At 43.5% G+C, this 21,538-nt stretch overlaps 1 protein-coding gene across 5 annotated transcripts in view; it reads left to right on the top strand.

The window, feature by feature from the left end:
- UBAC2 (UBA domain containing 2) overlaps positions 1 to 21,538 on the top strand; it is a 187,535-nt gene that overhangs the window by 64,870 nt on the left and 101,127 nt on the right. The window lies entirely within an intron of this gene.

The raw sequence follows: 21,538 nt of genomic DNA, 5'->3' as shown, positions 1-21,538 counted from the left end.
CATCAACATTTTTGGGGGTATTACTATGTATTATAGAAGTAGAGAAACTGAAACTTTGAAATTTGCAAATTTTTCCAAATTTTTGGTAAATTAGGTTTTTTTAATGCAAAAAAAACAACGTTTTTGACCCAATTTTTGCAGTGTCATGAAGTACAATATGTGACGAAAAAACAATCTCAGAACGGCCTGGGTAAGTGAAAGCGTTATCAGCACTTAAAGTGACAGTGGTCAGATTAGCAAAAATGGCCTGGTCCTTAAGGTGAAATAAGGCTGTGTCCTTAAGGGGATAAAATCTACTTCTCTGTACACCACGGACTGCTCAGCGGTGTACGGGCTGTACACTTTTTATGAATGGGGCCACAGTGCAGCGAGTACATGCAGGAGCGCATATTGCTGCTCCTGCCTGTGCCCCCCGGAGGTTTACTAACTCCTGTCATAGCACATGGGTACTCGAGCAGGCTCCTTCTTCTGCCTGCTTCACTAAGCTAAAAGCTGACATGCAGGAGTCTTAGGACTCAGACTGCAAAAGCCTCCTCTAGTCTCCGATCCGATCACTGGCTAACCCGGTGACCGATCTTAAAGGCTATGTACACCTTTGGTGGCAATTTTTTGTTTTTAATAATTGCTGCGTGCTGGCTGCGGTGGAATCCGTGTATGCTGGTTGCCAGGGGCAATGTCCAGTACTGCAGCCTGTGTGTTCACTTCCCTGTTCATGCAGGCTCCCCTCCCTGTTTGGTTCTGATGGGGTTAACTTCCCCTGGTCCGTTCCTGTGGGTGGCTTATAAGGTGCCCTCATTATTGCAGCTATATCTACCTGTGAGCTGTGGGGCTTGGGGTCAATCTATCTCTGTCCAGTGCCTTACTGGATATAGCCCCTTGCTGCTGACCCAGTTTTTTTTTCCTATCTGCCCTTGTTTGTGGTGTCACCTGGTAATGCATACGGTCACGTGCTGGAGGCCCAAGGCAGTCCTCCGGGACGTCAAGCAAACAGGACACAGGCAAAACAGACCAAGGACCTACAGAGAACTTTATTACAAGTGTAATAAAAGCACATGACAGTAGGCAGGTAGGCAATAGTGGTAGAACTACCACAGAACCAAGTGCATTGGCAGACCAGAGGCAAAACCCAGAGAGTGGAAAGCCAGTGAGCCCCGTTCTTCACAGAGCCCCTGGCGGTGGGGATGACCTGGGCCGAGGGCTCACTGGTCGCACCTCCAGGAAGGTCCCGGTACACTTGGCCCCTACCTGCAGAGAACTACGCAGGTGAAAGCACCAGCAGAACAGACAACAACAGAACTGGAACCTATACAAACACAGCACATGGAACAGACAACAAGACAAACAGGGAACAGCACAGAAGCAGGTGCCTGGACCCCAAGCGGGATGAAAGCATGGCGGTCAGAGGCAGAGCTGCACACAGACTTCAGATTCACACAGATTAGAGATTCACATAGACTAGAAAGCCTCCCTCTGGAGAACCCAGGGACCCTCTCACGAAGGCAGGACAAACACGGGATAGGAACAGAGGTAGAAAGAAACTACAGTTAGACATGAACAGACAAGGATCAGAAGCAGTAGGCACTGCCAGGCAGGAGATGGGACAGACTACAATCAGAAGAAGTTTAGCACTGCCAGGCTATCAGGTGCAGTATACCACTTCTAGGCTAACAAGGATAATATAAACATCATACTGGACAGGTACAGCTCAGACAAGGACATAACCTCAAACACCATCACAGAGCAGGTACCAACAACATCAGACAAAGCAGCAACAATGCATTACCAGGAGACACCACAAACAAGGGCAGATGGGAAAAAAAACTGGGTCATCAGCAAGGGGCTACACCCAGTAAGGCACTGGACAGAGATAGACTGACCCCAAGCCCCACAGCTCACAGGTAGATATAGCTGCAATAATGAGGGCCCCTGACAAGCCACACCCAGGAATGGACGAGGGGAAGTTAGCCCCATCAGAACCAAATAGGAAGGGGAGCCTACATGAACAGGGAAGTGAACACACAGGCTGCAGTACTGGACGTTGCCCCTGGCAACCAGCATACACGGAGTCCACCGCAGCCAGTACGCCAGAGCACAAACAACCTGTGACACAACAGAAATGCATCCATACTCAGACCCTGTTCACACACAAGGCCGCAGCCAGCACGCATCGCAGAACCAGCATGCATGGGGATACCCACAGCCAGTACACAAAGCGCATGCAGTCAGCCTGCATGACACTAGAGACGTGAGCCACAGAGATGCAGACACGGGAATCCATGAACACAGAGCACAGTTCACACATTACACTGCAGCCAGCATGCTCTCCTAAGCAACCGGCATACACAGGTGACAGCCTGCAGCCAGTCCGTGAGGTAGCCTGGTCTTTATTTAAAAATATTGAGCCGTTCTGTCACAAAAGGTAACAGTTTTTCTAGCTGTGTGACTTTCACTTTGTGGCAGTCATCTAATAGCCCTTATATCTAAGTGACTAAAAGGTAATAAATACTTATTTAAAAGTGAATTTACATGGGACGATTGTAAAGCCATTTGTCGGGAAGGAAGCGTTCCTTCCCAACAGTTGGCTGCTCGCACAGTAAAGGAGACCGCTGCAATTACAGAATGTTGGTTTCTGAGCAGCAGATTGCTGTTTAGACCACACAATTTGCTTCCCAGAAACGATGTTTAGTGGTGCCTGCATGAATGACAGAATCACCCGATGAACATACATTTCACTCTTTCATTGGGTGACCGGCAGGAACTGTCATTCCCGATAATCTGGACGATTATTGGCTAGTGTAAATGCAGGTTTAGCCACTTTCTTATCAGTAAGGTAAGAATTGAGCTATAATAAATGTTTATAAGCTCAGAGATAAGGAGCCTGTCAGCTCCCTGCCTGATGGAGCAGAGACAAAATTTAGAACCAGCTACTAGATAAACTCAAAGCTGTGCAGGGAAAATGGCTCAATATTTTTCATAAAGACCAATTGAAAAAATAATTTTTAGCTCAAATTGAGTACAATGCAATTATTAAAAACAAAAAATTGCCACCAAAGATGTACATTGCCTTTAACCACCTCCGGACCACCTAACGCAGATTCGCGTTCCGGAGGTGGCAGCTCTGCGCAGAGTCACACATATATGCGTCATCTCGCGAGAGCCGTGATTTCTCTTTATGGAGATGCTGATATCATTTTGCAGCAGGAGTTGGCATCTGCCCACACTGCCAAAATTACCAATACCTGATTTAATACCCACGGTATCAATGTATATACGATAACTGTCCCTATATACTGTAGAACAGCTTCCCCCTGTCTCCCTACATTGACCATAGAGAGTGCTTACCACTCGCTGTCATATATCTTCCAGGGGCTAGTTACTGTATTTTTCAGGATGTAAGACGCACTGGACTATAAGACGACCTAGAATTTGGAAGAGGAAAATAAGAAAAAAAATATTCACAATATACACAGATCAGACCCTCAATCCTCATTAGATCCCCATTCATTATTAGACCTCATATCAGACCCCAAGCTCCATCAGCCTCAGATCAGATTCCCCAACCTCCATCAGCCTCCCATCAGATCCCCCAGCTTTCATTAGCGTAGAATCAGCCCCCCAGCCTCCATCAGTCTCGCATCAGACCCCCCAGTCTGCATCAGCCTCACATCAGACCCCTCAGCCTCAGATCAGACCCCCCAGCCTCCATCTGCCTCAGATCAGCTCCCTGTCAGACCCCACAGTCCCCTTCAGACTTTTGATCAGATGTTGAAGAAAAAAATAACTTACCTCGCTTGCTTTAGACGGTCCTGCAGATCCAGGACTCGTCGCTCCCCGCATCGCTTCTTCTGGCTCTCGCTTCACTGTGATCATAGCGCGCGCCTACATGCAATACGTCCTGATGCTGTACGTGGTCAGGACACACTGCACAGCGGGACTCAGAAGAAGACCAGGGAGGTTGAGTACAGCCAGATAATTGAAGCAGTCATTTGCATTCAGACTACTTTTGGGGGAAAGATAGTACATCTTACAGTACCAAAAATACAGTAATTACTGAGAACGCATGGATACAGCAGAATCACTCAGTAACAAAGCTGACCACGCTGATCAGTGAGAAATAGCATGGAGATAAATATATATATACAGGTCATTCTCAAAAAATTAGCATATTGTGATAAAGTTCATTATTTTCTGTAATGTACTGATAAACATTAGACTTTCATATATTTTAGATTCATTACACACCAACTGAAGTAGTTCAAGTCTTTTATTGTTTTAATATTGATGATTTTGGCATGCAGCTCATGAAAACCCAAAATTCCTATCTCAAAAAATTAGCATATCATGAAAAGGTTCTCTAAACGAGCTATTAACCTAATCATCTGAATCAACTAATTAACTCTAAACACCTGCAAAAGATTCCTGAGGCTTTTAAAAACTCCCAGCCTGGTTCATTACTCAAAACCGCAATCATGGGTAAGACTGCCGACCTGACTGCTGTCCAGAAGGCCATCATTGACACCCTCAAGCAAGAGGGTAAGACACAGAAAGAAATTTCTGAACGAACAGGCTGTTCCCAGAGTGCTGTATCAAGGCACCTCAGTGGGAAGTCTGTGGGAAGGAAAAAGTGGCAGAAAACGCTGCACAACGAGAAGAGGTGACCGGACCCTGAGGAAGATTGTGGAGAAGGACCGATTCCAGACCTCGGGGGACCTGCGGAAGCAGTGGACTGAGTCTGGAGTAGAAACATCCAGAGCCACCGTGTACAGGCGTGTGCAGGAAATGGGCTACAGGTGCCGCATTCCCCAGGTCAAGCCACTTTTGAACAAGAAACAGCGGCAGAAGCGCCTGACCTGGGCTACAGAGAAGCAGCACTGGACTGTTGCATGTCATTAGGAAATCAAGGTGCCAGAGTCTGGAGGAAAACTGGGGAGAGGGAAATGCCCAAATGCCTGAAGTCCAGTGTCAAGTACCCACAGTCAGTGATGGTCTGGGGTGCCATGTCAGCTGCTGGTGTTGGTCCACTGTGTTTTATCAAGGGCAGGGTCAATGCAGCTAGCTATCAGGAGATTTTGGAGCACTTCATGCTTCCATCTGCTGAAAAGCTTTATGGAGATGAAGATTTCATTTTTCAGCACGACCTGGCACCTGCTCACAGTGCCAAAACCACTGGTAAATGGTTTACTGACCATGGTATTACTGTGCTCAATTGGCCTGCCAACTCTCCTGACCTGAACCCCATGGAGAATCTGTGGGATATTGGGAAGAGAAAGTTGAGAGACGCAAGACCCAACACTCTAGATGAGCTTAAGGCCGCTATCGAAGCATCCTGGGCCTCCATAACACCTCAGCAGTGCCACAGGCTGATTGCCTCCATGCCACGCCGCATTGAAGCAGTCATTTCTGCAAAAGGATTCCCGACCAAGTATTGAGTGCATAACTGAATATAATTATTTGAAGGTTGACTTTTTTTGTATTAAAAACACTTTTCTTTTATTGGTCGGATGAAATATGCTAATTTTTTGAGATAGGAAATTTGGGTTTTCATGAGCTGTATGCCAAAATCATTAATATTAAAACAATAAAAGGCTTGAACTACTTCAGTTGGTGTGTAATGAATCTAAAATATATGAAAGTCTAATGTTTATCAGTACATTACAGAAAATAATGAACTTTATCACAATATGCAAATTTTTTTAGAAGGACCTGTATTTAGGTTATAGATGTTAATATACAGTACTCTATGTGAGGGAGCAGTACGGGCAGCAGCCTAGCCTGTCTTCCCAGTCAGTACTGAACTGTACTGTACTAGGAAGACAGATGTGTCTTAGCAACGCTCATTTAAGAGATTGCTGCTAAGGGAAATTTCTGAGCAAGTTTTCCACTATAAATGTACAATTTCTTTAAATAAACTATATTAGAAAAATGTTCCCTATCTCTGTCCCTACACATTAGAAAAAACAAAAACATGACATTTACACTTTAAAAGAAATTAATGCTTGATATTGATCACACCGTGTAAGGAATCTATATATTATATGAGTTTCAATTTTTGGATTGAATTACTGATTTTTTTTAACTTTTCAATGATATTCTAATTTATTGAGATGCACCTGTATTATCATACAGGAGTATGGTAATATATTATAAGTTTAAAATAAAGTTATAGAATAGTAATACCGTAATGGGATTTAGGAAAAATATTCTGAATAATAAAAAAACATATAAAAATAAACCTAAAAACAGTTGCTTTTGATATATTTCTAAAGCCAAAAGAAAATGATATAAATTACTCTGTACTCTGTACTCTGTTGCACCAAAGTTATTAAAGTATAAGTGACAATAAATTTGGCTCAACTTCTCTTGGGCTGTGCGCTTGAGAAGTAAATTTATGCCAACTATGAAATATAAAGTATAGTTGGACCATGTGAAGCCACGCCCTCCTTTTTTCAGGAGAGGTAAAAACTTACACAAAAGCGGACTTCACAAAAAGCGCGGCCTTTTCACACCAGAAAACTTTAATACATTCCTCCCCTATTATTTTCATTATGCCTTATGTTTTCAAGAATTATATTCAGAACCTAGCTCTCTACCACCACCTTGTGGTAACTTAGCTGAACTGCTACCTCCGTTTTTTTTTTTAATGAATCCTCCTGCATTTTACTTTATCTGAAGAGAAGCTGTTAACAGTTTGTCAGAGATGAATTGCTCAGCACTCTGCTCTGTCCACATCTATTAGTTTCCCCCTCATGTCTGTTCATATTATTTGATTAAAAGATATTAGCATTCATGGTTCCTAGGAGTCAGACTCTTGAAGTGTTTGAATATTGGCTGTATAATACCTACTGCATTTCTTGTCAAATGTGTAATGTTGTATCCCTTTATTCAAATTTTTGACAGAATTGTCTCTAAAATGATCTGTCGCCATCTAATGTGAGTACAGGCGTGACTTGTGATGGACAGTAACACCTCACCTGCATTTTTCGGGCAGCTTCCTGGTAGGAGTTGTAAAAGTCTCTCTTAAGGCACCTTTACACTGGCCAATTTTGCAAGTGATTGTCGCCTGTCAATCGCCTGCTCGTCAGCAGGGAGACCGCCACGTTTACATGCAGCGAACTCCTCCACAGTATACCATTGCTCTTCCCCATACTGACTGGTTGTTTGTCGGCAGCAGAGTGTGTTTATACAGCACGATCTGCCCCCAGGAAACGATGATTTATGTGTCTGCACAAACTAGCATATTACCTGATGAACGAGCATTTTGCTTGATTATCTGGTAATCAGCGTCACCTTTACACCGACAGATAATCACTAACGAGCGTTCATATCTGGCCGAACAGGCCTTTTAGGCTCTTGGCGGTGACCGATGGGCCCCGGCTGACTTATAATCAGGTCAATTTTGTTACTATTTTGAGAGAAATATCTGAGATTTACAGGCCCCAACTTCAACGCCATAATTGCCATTTTATCAATTTACTGTATGGTTTCAATGTTCTTCACTGTACACTTATAAAACGGTGACAGTTTTGAGAGTAAAACTCTTAAAAACTGCAATAAAAGCAAAGAAAAAGCATGAGAAAAACCACAGGCCTCCTGTAAAAATATTATAATTCACAATATATAGAATCCCAGGCTTTTGCTTTTTTTGTGCTAGTGCTTCATAGGAGGTAACATTGCAGGAAGAGACACACGTGAGCCCACCAAAACAACAAGCAAGCTGCGAAAAACACTGGGGCACATCTATTAGGACCGGTCTTAATAAAGCCCTAAGCTGGCGGTGGATCGTCGAAGTTATGAAGAGGTGTCGGCCTCTCCATAACTTCCGCGCGGCCAGCACCAGTTCTAAATATAAGACAGCTTCCAAGCTGTCTTACATTTAGACATTTTTCTACACCTGAAACAGGCATAGAAAATGGTAAATGAGACCATGCCACACCTACAATCTTAGATCTGGCGTGAGCGGGGCGAAGTTGCAGATAGCAGATGAACGCATCTGCTCCTGAAATGTGCCTAATATAGGCATATTTCAGTATAACTAATTACCCCCTCTGTATGTAAACCCAGTCTAAAGGGTATGTCTGCCTCCACCATTATTTGGAATATTGTTTTCTTGATCTTCTTCTTCTTCGCACACCTGTCCTATGTGTAGTCTTGTGATTTCTGTTGTTTTCCCGTTATAAACATTTGGATATGCCATAACCCACTGACAGATGCACGTACCACCGACCCATCGTCTCTCATCCCACCTGGGGAGGTTGCCCTCAGATCCAGGCAGTGAATAAATGTAGAGGTTGCCTTGCATGATAATTTAATATCATAGATTCATGTTTGCGGTGATACCTATATTTACATACAGAAATCTTTACATATTGAACTGGTATATATATATACAGCAAAAATCTGTATGATCTTGATGCCAGTAAGTTATAGTTGCCAGCTCTTCAGGATTGTGAAGAGGCTTCCAAACTCTCTCAGATCTCCCTGATGCCAGGAAAGCCTTCAGAGAGCAGTCCTAATTGTGTGTGGTGCCAATCTGCATCATCAGATGTAGCCGGAGTGTCCAAACAGAAACTAAGGGGATGGGGCCATGTCTGTAAAAGGGGTCGGGCCTACAGGTAAAGGTGCATAGTTGAGGTGGGGTGGAGGTCTACTGTAAAAGGGGTGTGACTGTGCACATTGCAACTTCTGTCCTCCCTGATCGCTGTACCCAAAGGTTGCCTACTACATTAAAGGTTTGATGCTTGGAGTTGACAAATGGTCTGATTAAGTTAGCATTTGGTAAGATGCAACTACCTAACTTTTTACTCCTTTGCTAATAAAATAAGTCTCCACCTAAAAGTGACATTGAGAGAGCATGTATGGAGTGCATGGACAGTGTTCAGCATGCTTGCTTTTTTCCAGCTAAGTAAAGACTGACTGAGCCACACTCAGAACACCGTCTCATAGGAACTAAAACTGAGACAACCTAACACATTATTACACAGAATACACTACACCATGTACTCTCTGAATGGTGTATGGTCATGATAACGTGATGAATGGTTCAAGTTACACGCACCACGTCCTAAAAGTGGACAGTTTTACTCAGATAGTTTGAGATTGAGGGAAACTCCACCTCCCACGGTTTCCTACCTGGCCAATCCTGCTTGGAAACTCTACCTCCCACGGTTTCCTACCTGGCCAATCCTGCTTGTAAACTCCACCTCCCACGGTTTCCTACCTGGCCGATTCTGCTTGGAAACTCCACCTCCCACGGTTTCCTACCTGGCCAATCCTGCTTCGAAACTCCACCTCCCACGGTTTCCTACCTGGCCGATCCTGCTTTGAAACTTTACCTCCCATGGTTTCCTACCTGGCCGATCCTGCTTGGAAGCTCCACCTCCCATGGTTTCCTACCTGGCTGATTCTGCTTGGAAGCTCCACCTCTCATGGTTTCCTTCCTGGCCGATCCTGCTTGGAAACTCCACCTCCCATGGTTTCCTACCTGGCTGATCCTGCTTGGAAACTCCACCCTCCCTCTCTGTTTGTAATTAAATGACCCTTACCTTACTTTCTTCCACAGTTTCCTTTATCTGTCTTCTCTCTTCCACTTCCCCTGCCATTAAGGCCTCGTCGTACCCACAACCCTATTGTATATCCATGTGCTATCTGCATTTTTTGTGGATAGCACACTGGCCCATTCATTTCTAAAGGGCCAAGCACACATCCGTATTTTTTGCAGAGCCATGTGGCCGGTCAGAAGATTGACAGTCATATGATCTGTGCTACTCATTGGGGGTGTAGCTGAACGAGAGAATCAGTGACTTTTTGTACTTCATCACTGTAGAATGTGGAGCGGGACCATGTTATCAAGGTAATAAAACATCACCGATACAGGAAGTATATGGCGCCATGATTTGCAGCAGCATGACCTTTATGTGAGAGCAGTGTTCTTATGAATTTGCCCAATGCATAGTATATTAGTTATTGTATTCCAACCTAGTGTGAAATGTGAAGCGCAGATATGGTGATGCATATCAATATGGTCCATTGATCTATTAGCCCTTCTGCTCTGAGAGGTGCCGCAGGGTACTTGATGAGCAGTACTTTTCGACCATGCCAGTTAGATTGCACTGTGATATTACATTGATTTATGTATGTTGTAGCTTTTTCAAAGCAGGCAAAATATAGAAATCAGACACTGTTCACCCTGGCTTTAACACTAAGGCTACTTTCACATTAGCGTTTTTTGCGGATTTGTCATGGATTCCATTCCATTACAATAATACAACCGCATGCATCCGTCATGAATGAATCCGGTTGTACTATGTCTTCTATAGCCATGACGGATCCGTCCTGAACAGCACAGCATTGAAAATCAATGGGGGACGGATCCGTTTTCTATTGTGTGTCAGGACAGATCTGTCTTGTTCCGCACCACATTGCGGATGGAAAAACGCTACTTGCAGCATTTTTCTGTCCGCGATGGGGACGCAACCAAACGGAACTCATGACGGATCTCAATAGCGGAATTGAAAACGCAGATGTGAAAGTAGTCTTATAGGTGTCAGCATTGAGTAGAACTTTTTGGGCAAAATTATCCCTAGCAAAATTAACAGAAAATTGTGGGTCCTTGTAAAGCATCAGAAGATGGTGGTTAGCAGGGGTGGCATAGAAGGTTAACTGTGTTACGGTATACTAATGAGGACTGACCACTGCTTGTAATTCGTTGCTTGTACTCTAGGGCAGTGCTTGAAAACTGAATGTAAACCACAAGCATTGCACTCAGGGTGTTGAAGTGCGAAAACGGTCACAAGGTGTACTGATACCTGCCGTGCATGCATCCCAAAATGTGGTTTCATGTTTCACCTTATCAGATGATCTGGACATTACCATCGGCAGGTTCAAACAACAGATCAGCCATTGTCATGCTGCTCATATTGGTGTGCAATGGTCTTGCTTTCCAACTTACTTTCATCAGATTTCATTTAGGGTGCCTTCACACGCTGCAGATTTTGTTGCAGAATTTTCCTCAACTGAAAATCAGTTCCATTCTCCTGAATCCATCTGCTTGTTCCCCTATTGAAATGAATGGAACTGAATGTTAGTCGCAGAAAATTCTGCAGCATGTGATGGCACCCTTACCCAGTAAGCTCAGGTTGAGATGCTTCATCTTATCACGGATCTGGTGAATGTCTTGAATAGGGTTGAGCAAATCAGGTTTGCATTGCTGTATCCGCACCCAGTTCTTTTAAAAACTTCTTTAAGAATATTGGCTCCGTCCTACTGTAAAATGTATTGCCTCCGCAAAAGGTCTTTCCGAAGTTTTAGCAAATATCGCAAAACTTACTTCATCTCGGCTCTATGACGTCAGTTACTTTATTTGCATAAATTACTATGTATCAAAATACTAAGCCGAACTCAGTTTCGTTAATGAGGCACAAAGCCAAGTTCGGCTTCGTATTACAGTAATTTATGCGAATAAACAAAGCAACACATGATGGAGACAAGACAAAGTAAGTCTTGCGATATTTGCTGAAACTTCAGAAAGACATCCGTGAAAGCAATACATTTTACAGTAGGACAGAGGCGATATTTTTTTCAATAGAATCATTTTTAAAAGAATTGGGTTCGGATACAGCAATCCAAACCAGATTCCCTCAACCCTAGTCTTGAATGTTGCAGCCATGTATGCACACATATCCCACCAATTACTGTCTCTATAAATGTGTTGACCATATTATGAATTGTGGCTGTAGTTATAAGACACAATTTTTTTCCCAAAACAAGGGACTGAAATGTCAGTGCGTCTTATTGTGCGAAGCAGCAGGGTCTCAATATAAAATAAAGTATGTGCTACATATCGCTGGTAAGGCCAAGTAAAGTATTATAGCTATATATAACATAGAAACTCGCCATAGTGTACATGGAGCATGGCGCGCCGCGCATCAGGCGCCCAAGAGCGTCTCTTGATGTGTAATGCACATGTACCAAAAGGCAATAAATGTACTAGGGGATGGGGAGGAGTTGGAAATCGATTGGAAAGAGCTGTTGGAACTAGAACGCATGCGCCAAGTGCACCGTGGGGCTGTACAAAATAAAGAAGTGGTGCATAACTGTGGGAAACTGGTAAAGCATAGTGGCATGCGTCAAGTGCAATATGTTAGTATACTGACATTTTTTTTCAAAAAAGGAACCTCCTGGGTCTAGGAACATAATACAACAGACAACTGTAGGGAATAGGGGTATAGCTAAATGAAGTGGATAGATTATCAGTATCTGATCAGTAGGAGTCCCACAACTGGTATACCCCGATCAGCTGTTTGAGAAGGCCCTGGTGCTCCTGTGAATGATACAGCCTTCTCACAGCTTACCAAGCACAACGCCGTACATTGTATAGCAGATGTGCTTGGTATCACACTCAGCCCCATTCTCTTCAATGTGGCTGAGCTGCAATGCCAAGCACTGCTGCTATACAATGTACGGCGTTGTGCTTGGTAAGCACAGAGAAGGCCGCGGCGCTCACAGGAGCGCCTTTGCCTTCTCAAACAGCTGATCGGTGGGTATACCAGTTGTGGGACTCCTACCCATCAGATACTAATGACCTATCTTGAGGATAGGTCACCACTGTGAAAATCCTGGAAAACCCTTTCATCCACCCATAAAATGAATGCAGGATCTAGGGCAAGCATCCTCAAACTGCAGCCCTCCAGCTGTTTCAAAACTACAACTCCCAGCATGCCCGAACAGCCTACAGGTATCCGCCTACAGCAGGGCATTGTGGGAGTTGTAGTTTTACAACAGCTGGAGGGCCGCAGTTTGAGGATGCCTGATTTAGGGGAACAAAAAAATAACAGAAGTGAATACTAAAACAAGAGGGCCATCAGAGGGAAAAAGCTGTAAAACAAAATTTACACATAAGGGCTTATACACACTTGAATGGAGTCCGCACCACAAAAAAGTTGTCGAGGCACGGACAGAAAACCCACGGAAGCACTCCGTAGTGCTTCGGATCGGTGCTTCCGTTCCGCACCACATCTCCCGGATTGCAGACTGATTCAAGTGAATGGGTACACATCCATGATGCACGGTGCACACAGTCGGTGCCCATGTATTGCGGACCCGCTGTATTCAGGCCGCAGTACGGCCACGGCAACGGCCTTGTGCATGAGCCCTAAATCACATAGATAAAGGGGCAATGTACCCCTGTCTCAAAAGGATATGGGGTCATAATAACACGTGTATGTCAGGGGTAGCAATAGATAATCATATAGAAAAATAAGAAGTCACTTAGTGACATTGATTTTTATATGATTTTTGTTGTTTTACAACCTTTAAAAAATGTAAAAGTCAAGTTTTTTGATCAAGTGAATGGGAGCTGAATCGGAAATTACACAGTGTATGAAGTCTTCTGCTGCTTGCATCACCTTATTCTGACACCCATAACTTTTAGATTTTCCTGATGATGGAGCTATGTGAGGACTCCTTTTTATTTGTTTGGCAAAAGCTTTTTTAATGATACCATTTTGGTATACATGCCACTTATAATTTTTAAGCAATTTTTTTGGAAGGCAAAGTGAACAAAACTATTATAATTCTGACATCTGCTGTTCACCATGCTGGTTAAATAATGGAATAATTAATACATAGGGTTGTTACAGACATTACTATGCCAAGCATCGTTTTTTCTTTCCTAAATATTTTTAAAAACTTTTTTCAACAGTTTTTCGTATTTTTCTTTAGTCCCCTTAGGGGAGTTTAACCTGCAATCGTTAGACTGATTTTACTATATGCTGTAATGCTTATGTATAACACCGTACATCTTGTCATAGGCAGGATGTAATAGAGGCTGAAACATAGGAGGCATACTTGGCATGCTGCTTGGGGTGCCGTTCAGAACAGAATGAGCTCCCTCCAGCTGTCTTAGGCCCCTTGCAGACGAGCGTGTCTGGATAAGGTCCGGATGCGTTGCGGCAAACCCGCGCTAGTAGGTACCCAATTGCAGTCAGTTTTGACTGCGATTGCTTTCCTTACAGTTTTTATCGCGCCGGTGCAATGTGTTTTGCACGCGCGTGATAAAAAACTGAATGTGGTACCCAGACTCGAACTTCTTCACAGAAGTTTGGGTTCAAGATTGTGTATATTGTATTATTTCCCCTTATAACATGGTTATAAGGGAAAATAATAGCATTCAGAATGCATAGTACAATAGGGCTGGAGGGGTTAAAATATTTTTTTTACAATGGTGATGGATCATGGTCCTATTCCTCAAAGAAGAAGACAGAAGAGATGCGGCTGCGCGAACAAGTGGATTAAGGTGAGTTATTGTACTATGCATTCTGTATTCAGAATGCTATTATTTTCCCTTATAACCATGTTATAAGGGAAAATAATAAAGATTGGGTCCCGATCGTCTCCTAGCAACCGTGCGTGAAAATCGCACAGCATCCGCACTTGCTTGCGGATGCTTGCGATTTTCACGCAGCCCCATTCACTTCTATGGGGCCTGCGTTGCGTGAAAAATGCACAATATAGAGCATGCTGCGATTTATACACAACGCACAAGTGATGCGTGAAAATCACCGCTCATCTGCACAGCCCCATAGAGATGAATGGGTCTGGATTCAGTGCGGGTGCAATGCGTTCAACTCACGCATTGCACCCACGTGGAAATCTTGCCCGTGTGAAAGGGGCCTTACTGCTCAGATGCCGCAGTTTCTATTGACTGTGGCATTTTAGAGCTTAGGCTACTTTCACTCCTGCGTTAGGTGCCGATCAATCTGGTATCTGCACAGACGGATTCGCACCTATAATGCAAACGCTTATAATGCAAAACTCATTTCCAGCATGTATTACTGTGAGGGAAATGGTAATGTGAGGGTAGTCTGAAACTAGGAGCTAGTCTCAAATTTATTTCAGGGTTTCTGAAAATGAATGAAGGAATGAAGATTGCAGGCTAAAATTTATTAAAGGGGTTGTCCGAGTTATAAAAAAAAAAAATATATAGCACTGTAAAATCTGATAGGCAGCAATATATAACTAAGCTAAGCAATTTTTAGGCAAATATATATATATTTTCTAATTTCCCTGGTTCGCTTCTTGCCCTTTGTTTACCTGCAGTAACAACAATCTTGCCCTTCCCCCAACTCTGCAAAGGGAGTGAATACTAGTGCTGCCCTGAGTGACATGTCTGCCTGCTGGGATACTCGCCAGGATGTTGTATGTGTAGGACTATGACACTGCTGATACACACAGGATCTCCCCCCTACCTGTCCTCGTGCAATGCTCTGCAGAACTCCTCTAGTCTGTCAGCTCCTGTGCCCAGCATTTGTCTCCTCATTGCCTGCAGCTACCTAGTAAAGCCTTCAGCCCTGAATCTGTGCCGCTGAAGGGGTTAAAGTTTTTCCTGAAGAATCCAGGGAGAGCAGATGGCAGCAGCTCCCAGTGTAGGGAAGCGTGGCCAGCACAGTGACATCTCCTGTACAGACACACAGCTGCTCTCTCAGGCTTGTGCACCAAACCTCATCAGAGCAGGAAGAGAAGCTGACATCACAGGTCATATGACCCTTTGTGAACTCTGAGAAAGCAGCAACTGTAGATGCAGTAAGGCCTCTTTCACACTTGTGTTGTCCGGATCCGGCGTGTACTCCACTTGCCGGAATTACACGCCGGATCCGGAAAAACGCAAGTGAACTGAAAGCATTTGAAGACGGATCCATCTTCAAAATGCGTTCAGTGTTACTATGGCAGCCAGGACGCTATTAAAGTCCTGGTTGCCATAGTAGTAGTGGGGTGCGGGGGAGCAGTATACTTACAGTCCGTGCGGCTCCCGGGGCGCTCCAGAATGACGTCAGAGCGCCCCATGCGCATGGATGACGTGCTATGCGATCACGTGATCCATCTCTCTGGAACGCCCCGGGAGCCGCACGGACGGTAAGTATGCTGCTCCCCCGCTCCCCACTACACTTTACCATGGCAAACAGGACTTTAGCGTCCCGGCAGCCATGGTAACCATTAAGAAAAAGCTAAACGTCGGATCCGGCAATGCGCCGAAACGACGTTTAGCTTAAGGCCGGATCCGGATCAATGCCTTTCAATGGGCATTCATTCTGGATCCGGCCTTGCGGCAAGTCTTCAGGATTTTTGGCCGGAGCAAAAAGCGCAGCATGCTGCGGTATTTTCTCCTGCCAAAAAACGTTCCGGTCCGGAACTGAAGACATCCTGATGCATCCTGAACGGATTTCACTCCATTCAGAATGCATTAGGATAAAACTGATCAGGATTCTTCCGGCATAGAGCCCCGACGACGGAACTCTATGCCGGAAGAAAAGAACGCAAGTGTGAGTCTTAGTGCATGGTAAAGCTGTTACATTTGATTAGTTAGATACATACAAAGAACAAAAAAATAACTTGGACAACCCCTTTAATTATTTACTGGAGTTTTTCAGGATCTTCAAGATAATGCCTCATTCACACAGTCAGTGTTCAGTCAGCGATTTCCATCATCGATTTTGAGCCAAAAACAGGTGCAGCTCTAAACACAGAACCGGTTAAGATCTTTCCTGTATACCTTATGTCTGTGGAGGCTCCAATCCTGGTTTTGCCTCACAATCACTGATGGAAATCACCGACTAAAACACTGACGTGTAACTGAGACATAAGTCATCAATATCAGATCGCCGGGGGTCCGACACCCGGCACCCCCTCCAAACAGCTGGGTGGAGAGAAGGCCACCTCCATGTGAGCTCAGCCTTCTCTTCATTGTTTACCTGCTCACTATCAACAGCGCAGCGGTGATCAGGTGTAATTACAAGCTGTCCCATTGACTTCAATAGGACGACTTATTCCTGTAACCAATATTAAAATCCTGGAAAATCCCTTTAAAGTTAAAAAGGTGCACTAACATATGTAAAAATATATTTTTGTATCCATATGGTCATAGCCTTTAACTGATGATCAGTTGTCCATCATCTGTGAAGTCCTTGGTTGAAGCGGCTGTAGGACAATGAGAATGTTTCTCTATGAATTGCTCGGTTACCATGTACTGTGCATTTCTAACAAAGCACCAGTCTGCCCAGGTGACAGGAAGGCCTCTGTTCTGTGGTTTCTAGTGAGCCAATCTCCCACTGCTGACTTACTGGCAGATTGTGAAACAAAGGGTTTGTAGAAATGATTTGGGGTTAGATAAATATGTTTGCATGCTATTTTGACATCTGAATTCAATTTGAGACGTTACGTAATGCATAGGGAAGATTTATGAAATGGTCTAGAAGAAAAACTATCCATAGCAATTACACAGAGTACAGCTTTCATTTCTTACAGGGCTCTTGAAAAATGAAAGCTGACCTTTGATTGGTTGCTATGGGCAATTTTTTGTAGACACTTTCATAAATCTCCCACAGAAAAACGAATTGTTGTTATTAAAAGGGTTGTCCGAGAAATTACAAATTGACCCCTTAAAGTGGTTTTCTGGAATTTTAATATTGATAACCTATCCTCAGGATAGGCCATCAATATCAGACCGGTGGGGGTCCGACATGCAGCACCTCCACCGATTAGCTGTTTGAAGAGAACGCTGCGGTCCGTGCCAGCCCTGCCTTCTCTTTATTGAGGATAGGTCATCAATATTAAAATATTGGAAAACCCCTTTAAGGACCATGCCAAATTTTGTCGGCATCTTTTTAATTTTCCCCTAAGCTGGCAAAGAGCCATAATATTTAATTATTTTTTTTTTGGGCTTTGGCATACCTGTATGAAGGCTTGTTTTCTGTTGGATAGGTTTTATTTTTTTGAACGCCATCAATTATATTCCATATAATGTATTGAGAAACTGTAAAAAAAAAAAAAAAGTTTGTGGAGTGGAATGACTTATTAAAGGGGTTGTCTCATCTCAGACATTGGCATATTGCTAGGATTTGCCACCTTTGTCAGATAGGTGCAGGTCCAACATCTGAGACCCGCTCCCGTCTCCAGAATAGGCCCGCTAATTTAAAGGTGAGCGCACTGTACAAGTGCGACCACCCTCCATTCACCGCTATGGGAGTAACAAAAAATAGCCCAGCTCCGCTAATTACAGCAGTCCCATAGCAGTGAATTGAGATCATGCCACGCATAGATGGTGCGCTCTCCTTAAGGGCTCATGCACATGAGCGTAGCCTGTTTTGCGGTCTGCCCGGAACGTTCCAGCCATAGTAGAACAGTCATATCCTTGTACATAATGCATACAAGAATAGGACATGTTCTATATTTTAGCGGCTGCCATAGAACAGACATTTGGATGGGGACAGCACACAGTGTGGTGTCCGCATTTTTTGTGTCCCCATTAAAGTGAATAGGTCCACATCTGACCCGCAAAAATTGTGGATCTGATGCGGACAAAAAAAAAGTTTGTGTGCATGGGGACCCGTTCTGGAGATGGGACCAGGTCCTATAGGTGGGACTTGCACCTATCTGACATTGTTGGCATATCCTAGTGAAATGGCAGCAATGTCTGAGATGAGTATAACCCTTTCACTTAATTCTGCCAGTCAGTACCAGATTTATGAGGTGAGCTGTAATTTTTGTTGGTACCATTTTTGGGGTCCGCACAATTGTTTGATTAGTTTTTATTAATATTTTTTTATTGGGAGATGATAATTCTGGCATTGTTATTTTTTTATGACGCTCACTATGTTATATTTCTTTAAAAAAAAAACATTTTTTTATTATGAGAAATTTCTTCAATTTTTTTTTAGTTTTTTTTTTCCTTTACATTTTTTCCATTCCCTATGGGCATGTTCCTGTGAACACTTGTTCATTTGTATGTTATGCTGCAGTACTTATGTATTGCAGTGTGTAGTGAGTAGAGATGAGCGAATTTCAGGTTACAAATTTGTTTACTGGTAACAGGTGAATTGCGTTATGGATTCCGTTACCACGGACCATAATGCAATTCTATGAGGGAATGCATAATGGAATGCCTTTTGGAGGCATTCCGTTATTAATTCCGTCATAATAGAAGTCTATGGGCTGCATAGCGGATCCGTCCCGTTTCTGTTATGCAGAATTGCGTTATGGTTTTTGGTAATGGAATCCATAACGCAATTCACCTTTTACCAGTGAACGAATATCAAAATATGAACTTCGTTCATCTCTAGTAGTGAGTTTAGTGCAGTGATTCCCAGCAGTATTACTACAGGGGAACCCCTGAAAAATGTTTTAACTCCTGAAGAACATCTAATGCAGGGCTGCGCAACCTTTTTTTTTTTTTTTTTTTTTTTTTAATCTGAGGGCCACATTGTCTATTTCAAGGGACACAAATAAAAAAAAATGTTGATCGGCGCTCATTTGCATTGGCCTATTACACAGGCCAATGCACAGTGAATGGGGAGGAATGATCACTACCACAGTCATTCCTCCCTCATTCAGTGCTGTTGACTATTGGCAGCACACTGATTACACAGGGAGATGGGCTGACAATAATTGTACATCTTTCATCCTGATAAAATATGCAAATCGGCCGACAAACGAGTGATTCCTTGTTTATCTTCTGATCGGCGGCACGATTCTACAGGTCAGATATCGGGAATGAGCGTTCCTATGAAGACTTGTTCCCAGTAATTATCCCGGATATCGTGCCGTGTAATAGGGGCTTAAGGGGATTTCCCAGTAAAAATGATTTTTTTTAACAAGTTCCTGCAGTGTGGCCCTTGAAACTGAAGATTCATACTTGGCTGCTCCTGTCCTCTGCACTGCCCCCGCTGCCTCCATCTTCCTGTCCCTGCGCTGTTTACACCTGGCAGTGCATGGGCATAGTCCCATACACCGCTCTAATGCCATTCTTTCCACAAAGAAGCTGGTCTGGGGCTGGGTGAAGCATTCTACTTGTATGATGTTTGGCCTTTGCTACAAATAGTAGTGGTTCCATTTAATCATGACAAACTCGCAGCCTCTACTTGTGTACATGTTTACTACTACTGTGTACAAGAAATGCATGCAAATTAGTTACATATATATACAGAATTTACAGTCCTGTTTTAGCTGAGCTTAAAGGGGTGGTCCAGCCTCCCTGGTAATATTCCTTCTGGTACTAGCTGGCGACGTGCTCTGCTTTTTCACTTGTGCAACTTTCTCCACTTGCCGTGATGTGCCGTTCTGTCAGTGCAGTCTTCTCTACCGGGCAGGAGTTTGAATGGCTTGTCATAAATTACACAAGCTCCATACATTTAGGGCTTGTTCACATCTGCATGCAGGACTTTTTTTATTTTTTTGGTCCGTTAAAATGACAGATTCCTGAATGGAAACCTGATCAACCCCATTTTAGTCAATAGGGTCCATCCAACTCTGTGCCACTTTAATCTGTTACCTAGTTTGGGGCTACTGACCACCAGTATGCCACTATGTGATTGGAGTTTATGGTCCCAAACCAATCCATAGCAAACTCATCTCTCCCCGCAAAAGAAAGTCAATGAAATTCAAACTTACTGGGAGAAGAGTCCTGACTCTTCTCAAATGCTCCAGGGGATGGTACACCTCACTACACTGCGCGTGTGCTTGATGTGCAGTACATGCACAGTGAAGTGAGGTGTCCTTTTCAATTCCTAGGTCAGAAATCATGATATCACCAGTTTGGCACTTCTCTATGTAGCCAACGTAGATAAGTTATGGTCAGTCAATTCTTAGAATCAGTATAGTCCATATTGCTGGCTGTAAGGAGACCCAGGATCAGTAGGGGGTATGAGTGGTCATTTACCACCATGTTTGATAGAATTATTTTGTTACCTGGAAAATAAATTATGATTTTTGTTCTTTATGCACAATATACTGGTACTTCTTGTACCATTGTGATAAATTCTCCAGCAATGTCACAGATCGTTAGCATGAATACATTGCTTAAATACTTTTAGCCTTGCAGGCATTCATGCTAGAAAAAAAATATTTTATCATGATAGAAATGGAGAAATTATGGAACAATGCTTATTTTGCGCTGGTTGTATTCTTGGACATTTTAGACATTCTCTAAACCGTGGACTAGTTCACATAAACTAGTTTAACCAGTGAATCTAGAATTATACCGCTGGTGTCTCCTTCTTTTTCCTTCTGACCACTAGAAAGGTTGACTTTATATATACACATTAATTTGTCCCTCCTGGCAGAACGGAGAACATGTTGAGATGCCAATTATACATATATACAGTCCAGTTGTTCCCTGCTGCCTCAGAGGCACACCCCACATTGAATGAATTACCATACTACAGATTTTAAGATGGTTTTTGATATTAAAAAGGTTCTCCAAGATTTGTTTACTGATGACCTATCCCCAGGATAGGTCATCAATATCTGATCGGTGTGGGTCCGACACCTGGGACTCCCACCGATCAGCTGTTTGAGAAGACACCAGCATTCCTGTGAGCGTCGCAGCCTTCTTTCAGCTTACCAAGCACAGCGCCGCTCATTGTACAGCGGCTGTGCTTGGTATCGCAAGTGAATTGAGTTGCTCCTAGGTCACGTAATTGATGAACATGTCGTCACTGGCCTAGGAAAAGCAGAGAGAAAACCACGGCGCTCACACGGTGCCGATGCC

Source organism: Bufo gargarizans, chromosome 3 (genome assembly GCF_014858855.1).
Source record: "Bufo gargarizans isolate SCDJY-AF-19 chromosome 3, ASM1485885v1, whole genome shotgun sequence".
NCBI lineage: Eukaryota > Metazoa > Chordata > Amphibia > Anura > Bufonidae > Bufo > Bufo gargarizans.
The sequence above is the reverse complement of the archived record's forward strand: the minus strand, read 5'-3'. Positions and strand labels throughout refer to the sequence as shown.